Raw genomic sequence first — 8083 nt, forward strand, 5'->3', positions numbered from 1 at the left:
GTACAAGGTGTTTAAGGAAGAGTTGTTACCGGTACTTCAGGCCTCTTATTTGGACTCTTGCAGAAAAAGATACCACTAACGTGGGCAGAAGCAATTATTTGAATCATACCAAAACCAGGCAAAGATATGGACATATGTTAAAGGTCTAGGCCATCCTTACAGTGTGGTATGACTTTCCATTCTTCATCTACCATCCTTACAGTGTGGTTGGGCATTGGCCAAGGACCATTGAATTTGATTTATTTTATTTTTGGGGAAGACAATTTATTTAGGGTGCACCCAGTTTAAAGGACACATTAAGAGAACAAACCTGAATGCTGCAAACTGTTTATTTTCTGTGTGTTTAATACAGTGGATTTTCTAAAACTTACCTGCGTGTTCTTTTTCCTCATTGTGGTGTCCAATCCCTTCTCATTACTCCTACTTGTGAATCAAGAAAGTTCTGGTCCAGTGTGCACTTACCTGCCAGGTCGGTTACATAAAAGGTCAAACATTGAACAATTACTGCAAATGTGAAACTTTTTATCAACATTGTTCAGCATGATTTGACCTCCAGCACAGGTGGGGTGGTGGGTGTCTGGGCGGAGGAGTCTGTCACAGGTGAATGAAAAGACAAGCATGTTACACACAATATGACAAACCATCTAAAACTGAATGTAATATCTACAGATATTTTTTCTACCTTGATACATTCCACTGAATTTCACCGTGTAGGTACCAGCTGAGTGTCAACATCCACCTTCTTCCTCTTTGCAGCCACAGCACGCCGTCCCTCACGAGGCATCCTGGCAGGTCCCAGCTTGCTGAAAAACAAAAAGGCAGGAACAGCCAAAAGTATGACCTACCTTTCTGCTGAATCAAAGTTGTCAGTGGTGTGTTAGTGTTAAAGAATGAATGAAGGCAGTGAGGTGATGTTACCTGTCAATGTGGTGAACAGATGAATATAAATCGTCAGGGTTGGGTCTCTGGATCAAAGTTTGCAGGAAATCTATGGAAACCAAAGCTCAGTGTCAAGCTGTAAAAGTATATACAATATAAATAGTTAATTTTGAAAAGACAATTACTTGGAACATTTTGCTAATAAAGTAGAGATTCCAATTTGGCAAAATCAAGTATAAAAAGTTATGCTTTTATAGCTTACATGACAATTTAAGTTTGTTGTGAATTTGTGACATCCGTACACAACGACTCAATTTCATTTCAGCAGTAATATTGCAATCATTTTGTGTAGTTTCAGGTTTTTGTTGTTTACATATAGCCATACATTTGTGAATGTAACCACATGTACAGGAAGTGTAAGTTTTGTACAATTGTCTGCACTTTTCTAGACGGATTGTTCTACACCAGCGGCATCATGTAGAAAGAGGGCGGCGCAATAAAAACGTGTGGACGCCACTTTCTATGCTCAGTCGGATGTTCAAAAAGTGACTTGAACGTGAAAAGTTGCGGTCTTCAAACATCAAGGCTGGCATTCGCATATTTGAGGTTTGGTCCGTTGGCGACGCCCACTGGTGATGCAGTGAAGTCCAGGATATGAGGAAATGTGACGTCATAAATAAGTTCACGACACGACAGTGCCCACATCACCAGATAAGTTACACACGAGTGGAACTGCAGCAATCTCACAATCAACCAACCACAGGAACATATGAAGGTAGGAACCTGTCAATCACCACGGTGGAACCTGTCTTTTTCCCCCCTCTTTTCACACTCAGAGGTTCCAGCAATAACAGGCCAAAAGCCTATGAGCCAGTTTTCTCATCATTGTATGAAGCATTTTTTTTTTTAATTATACAAGAAAAAAAAAAAAAAGGACCTGGACCGGTCTCTCCTCCCGGTGACGGAGGCCGAGACCTGGACGGGTCAGCAGTATAACGACATCAGCAGTATAACGACATCAGCAGTATAACAGTACTGATGACCGGAGCAGCAGGGATGAATAAGAGGGAAAATCATGAACTAAACTAAAAACTTAAGTTAGGCTGTTTCAAGTGGTGGATTAAACCATTGAATAGTTTAATTTTGATACATTTACCAAAAAATAAATAAAAAAAATTAGTCTTCAAAATCATTTTAATGCATAAACATTTTGCAAACATACACAAGTATAATTTACAAAATACTCACCACAGTCTGGAACGGGAAAAATATAAATAATGTACTCCTTTTTATTGTTATCTAATCGGTGTTTTGGTTGTGAACACAGAAATAAACTTAACAGAATAAAGTAGGTCTGCTCACCTCGACCGGGAGTTCAGAGTGATGTTAGGATGGGGGTGGGGACAGGTGCAGTGGACCAATCAGATGTTAGGACAGAGACAGGTGCAGCGGACCAATCAGATGTCAGGATGAGTTTCCAGGTAATGATTGGTGGATTCATGTGAAGAGGTCTCACTCCTGCATCAGCACCACCAGTGCCGGATGCATTTAAAATAAAATGAATGGAGTGAGCCCTCTTCTCAGTCATGCAGCCACTTCCTTTGAGTGCAGCCACAGATTTAATAATTGTTATCAGGATCACCATTATCTGGTACTAACATACCTCACCGATTCCTCCTGGGGTCCTACATTTTATTTGTATAACGCTTTTCTAGGCACTCAGACGCTTTACATTAGTAAAAAAAAAGAAAAAAAAACAAAAGCAGTACACATAGGAAAATTACATGACGGTACATGACACGGGATATTGATCACACATTAAAAGCAGTTCTGTAAAGGTGAGTTTTGAGATGGGATTTGAATTTTGGGAGGTCTGTACAGTCACGGTTGTCTTTGGGGAGGGAGTTCCAGAGGGTGGGAGCAGCAATAGGAGAAGGCTCTGTCACCCCAGGTCTGGTACATATAACAAGTGAATGGAAATAAATGCATGTTAAAGGTTCTTGGTATTCTTAACTGTAACTTTCAAAGTAAAAACACCCAGTGGCAGACGGTGAACACACTTAGGCCTTCATTGATGTCCAACTCAGTCAATAAATACCTTTCATTATGCAGCATTCATCACACCAGGACAGGAGAGAAGTTAGAAACGCACTTAAGCACTACTAGGCATTGCATCACCTCAGTTGTGTGTACAAAATGGACCATTATCCAGCGCATTTTAAAAATTGACAAACCTGCGTCAGCAATTAAAACATATCTGGTATGCTACTATCAAAACTTAAAAGGGTCTTTCAAAAAAGTTTTATTAAAACAAAAACACAACAAAGCTTTAACAACACTGTACTTTGGGAAAAAAAATCTTGATGCCAAACCGTGACGTATCACAGTTCTGTGACCTGTTGCTCTGAGTACGACCACACTGCTGCGCCAATGCGCCAGATTATTTACTTACACGGCAGAAGGGCAAGATTTTGTTGTTCCATTTTCAGTATATTTGTCATTTTAGTTTGTTATTATGGATTTAGGGTTGGGGTTAATATTAATGAAATTATAAAAACATAATTCTGCTTGAATGACCCATCAATTCCTGACTCCCAAATGGTGAGGAAAATTGTTGCAAGTCTTTCACCCCCAGCTGCAAACATTGTAAAGTCATTAGGGCCTCAAGCCTCACCAAATGTGAACTTGAATTTACTTGATTCTACTTACACCACTGGGGGTATTCTAATTTTTGGGGGGAACTTTAATGTAGATTTATTTAGGAAAATAAATCAAAATTTGTAAAGATATCCTTAGAAGAAATGGGAATGATAGAAATATGGAGGAGTCTTCACCCTCATGAAAAGGACTACACATTATTCGGCAAAACAAAGTACACTCCAGAATATATATATGAGATATATTACCTTGTTCTTAAAAATACATCTGAATGCCAGGAAAAGACAAACAATCAGGTGACTAAATGTGGGGATACTCAATAAAAGTTTTGTGGAAGAATTAAAAAGGAGATCAGGCAATACATAGAATAACAAGGAGAAGTTGATTTGCATATTGTATGGGACGCCTTGAAAGCGGTCGTTCAAGGAAAGGTAATGGCCAAGATCAAACTATTTAAAAACATCAGCGTATCTGAAACACTCTGCAGTACTGCAAGAATTAGAGCAACAATAACAGAGGACAAACAAATAGTATATGAACAAATTAAGAACACTAAAATTAAGATAAATTAGATATTATTGGATGAATAAAAGACACCGTACAGAGACGACTTGAGATCAGTGAAGATCCTGTGGAAATTCAGCCCCCCCCCCATACACAAAGTGGAATCCAAGCTACTGCCCCGAACTTTGCCAGTCCAGCCTCTTACAAACCCCAGACTGCCATCAAAGTTGAGATTTTCTCTGACCAAGAGGAGAAAGAACCAGCATGTTCCACTTGCCTTCAGATCAAATCAGCACACGAGAAACATTTGAAACAAAATTACCATGAGATTGGCCCCAGAGCAACAAAACATACGAAAACAGCAAGTAACAAGTACCATACAGAAAATCAGGGATCCACATACCAATGAGATAATAGATTAAGCGGATGGTATTGAGAAAATATTTCAGAAGTTCTATGAAAATGTACACACACACACAGCAAATAAGTAGTGACTTCTTTAAAATAATTAGATTTACCATCAATTGGTGTATTGCAAAATGAAAGACTGACAGCAGAAATTACAAGGGAGGAGATTATCAAGTCAATAAATTCATTGCAAAATGATAAATCTCCAGGGAGTAATGGCTATCCTGCAGAATGGTACAATGTGTTTAAAGAGTGGTTACCGGTACTTCAGGCCTCTTAAAGAAAAATCAGATACCACCAACATGGGCAGAAGCCATTATTTCAATCATACCAAGGAAAATAAAGTATATCAAAATTTGTAAAGATATCCTTAGAAGAGATGTGAATGATAAACATAGAGGAGTCTCCACCTGCTTCAGAAGGACTACACAGTAAACGGCAAAGTGACTCTAGAATAGACTTTATATATGGGGGATAGATACAGAGTGATCGAGTGGAATATTGGAGGGGCGGATGTATCAGATCATAATACCTTGTTTTTAAAAATACATCTGAATGCCAGGAAAAAGACTGACAATCAGGAGACCAAATAAAGGTTTTGTAGAAGAATTAAAAAGGAGATCGGGCAATACAAAAGAGAATAATGGAGAAGTTGATCTGCATATTGTATGGGATGCCTTGAAAGCTGTTCGAGGAAAAATAATAGCCAATATCACACTATTTAAAAACATAAGCACATCTGAACAACTCTGCAATAATTAGAGCAATACCAGAGGACAAACAAATAGTATATGAACAAATTCAGGACAACAAAATTAAGATAAATTAGATATTATTGGATGAATAAGACGCCGTACAGAGACCCCACTTGAGATCAGTGAAAATCCTGTGGAAATTCAGCCCCCCCAAACACAAAGTGGAATCCAAGCTGCTGCCCCAAGCTTTGCCAGTCAGGCCTCTTACAAACCCCAGACTGCCATCAAAGTCGAGATTTTCTCTGGCCAAGAGTAGAACCAGCACATTCCACTTGCCTTCAGATCAACTCAGCACACAAGAAACATTTGAAACAAAATTACTATAAGATTGGCCCCAGAGCAACAAAACATATACGAAAACAGCAAGTAATAAGTACCATACAGAAAAGTAGGGATCCACATAGCAATGAGATAATACATGAACCGGATGGTATAGAGAAAATATTTCAGAAGTTCTATGAAAATTCACACACACACACACACACACACACACACACACTGAGAACTTCTTTAAATCATTTAGATTTACCATCAAGTGGTGTATCGCAAAATTAAAGACTGAAAGCAGAAATTACAAGGGAGGAGATTATCAAAGCAATAAATTAATTGACAAATAATTATCTCCAGGGATCAATGGTTATCCTGCGGAATGGTACAAGGTGTTTAAGGCAGAGTTGTTACCTGTACTTCAGGCCTCTTAAAGTAAAGTCAGATACCAACGTGGGCAGAAGCCATTATTTCAATCATACCAAGGAAAATAAATCAAAATTTGTAAAGATATCCGTAGAAAAATTGGAATGATAGACATACGGAGGAGTCTCCACCCTCTTGAGAAGGACTTCAGTATAAGGCAACACAACGTGACTCTAGAATAGACTTTATATATGGGGGATGGATACAGAGTGATCAAGTGTAAGATTGGAGGGGCGGATATTTCAGATCATAATACCTAGTTTTTAAAAATACATCTGAATGCCAGGAAAAAGACCGACAATCAGGAGACCAAATAAAGGTTTTGTAGAAGAATTAAAAAGAGATCGGGCAATACAAAAACAATGGAGAAGTTGATCTGCATATTGTATGAGATTCCTTGAAAGCTGTTCGAGGAAAATAGCCAATATCACACTATTTAAAAACATAAGCACATCTGAACAACTCTGCAATACTGCGATAATTAGAGCAATACCAGAGGACAAACAAATAGTATATGAACAAATTCAGGACAACAAAATGAAGATAAATTAGATATTATTGGATGAATAAGACACCGTACAGAGACCCCACTTGAGATCAGTGAAAATCCTGTTGAAATTCAGTCCCCCCAAACACAAAGTGGAATCCAAGCTGCTGCCCCGAGCTTTGCCAGTCAGGCCTCTTACAAACCCCAGACTGCCATCAAAGTTGAGATTTTCTCTGGCCAAGAGAAGAAACAGCACGTTCCACTTGCCATCAGATCAACTCAGCACACCAGAAACATTTGTAACAAAATGACTATAAGATTGGCCCCAGAGCAACAAAACATATACGAAAACAGCAAGTAATAAGTACCATACAGAAAATTAGGGATCCACATAGCAATGAGATAATACATGAACCGGATGGTATAGAGAAAATATTTCAGAAGTTCTATGAAAATTCACACACACACACACACACACACACACACACTGAGAACTTCTTTAAATCATTTAGATTTACCATCAAGTGGTGTATCGCAAAATGAAAGACTGAAAGCAGAAATTACAAGGGAGATTATCAAAGCAATAAATTAATTGACAAATAATTATCTCCAGGGATCAATGGCTATCCTGCGGAATGGTACAAGGTGTTTAAGGAAGAGTTGTTACCGGTACTTCAGGCCTCTTAAAGTAAAGTCAGATACCAACGTGGGCAGAAGCCATTATTTCAATCATACCAAGGAAAATAAATCAAAATTTGTAAAGATATCCGTAGAAGAAATAGGAATGATAGACATACGGAGGAGTCTCCACCCTCTTGAGAAGGACTACACAGTATACGGCAAAGTGACTCTAGAATATACTTTATATATGGGGGATAGATACAGAGTGATCGAGTGTAAGATTGGAGGGGCGGATATATCAGATCATAATACCTAGTTTTTAAAAATATATCTGAATGCCAGAAAAAAAGACATAATCTGGAGACTAAATGTGGGGATACTCACTAATAAAGGTTTTGTGGAAGAATTAAAAGAGATCGGGCAATACATAAGAGAACAAGGAGAAGTTATCTGCATATTGTATGGGACGCCATACAATATGAGGAAAGGTAATAGCCGAGATAACACTATTTAAAAACATAAGCATATCTGAACAACAATACCAGAGGACAAACACATAGTATATGAACAAATTAAAGACACAAAAATGAATGAGATATTATTGGATGAATAAAAGACACCGTACAGAGACCCCACTTGAGATCAGTGAAGATCCTGTGGAAATTCAGCCCCCCCATACACAAAGTGATATCCAAGCTGCTGCCCCGAGCTTTGCCAGTCAGACCTCTTACAAACCCCAGACTGCCATCAAAGTCGAGATTTTCTCTGGCCAAGAGAAGAAACAGCACGTTCCACTTGCCTTCAGATCAAATCAGCACACCAGAAACATTTGAAACCAAATTACTATAAAATTGGCCCCAGAGCAACAAAACTCTTAGCAAAATGTATACGAAAACAGCAAGTAATAAGTACCATACAGAAAATTAGGGATCCACATACCAATGAGATAATACATGAACCGGATGGTATAGAGAAAATATTTCAGAAGTTCTATGAAAATTCACACACACACACACACACACACACACACACACACTGAGAACTTCTTTAAAGCAATTGGATTTACCATCAAGTGGTG

Source organism: Cololabis saira, chromosome 5, assembly GCF_033807715.1.
Source record: "Cololabis saira isolate AMF1-May2022 chromosome 5, fColSai1.1, whole genome shotgun sequence".
Taxonomy (NCBI): Eukaryota; Metazoa; Chordata; class Actinopteri; order Beloniformes; family Belonidae; genus Cololabis; species Cololabis saira.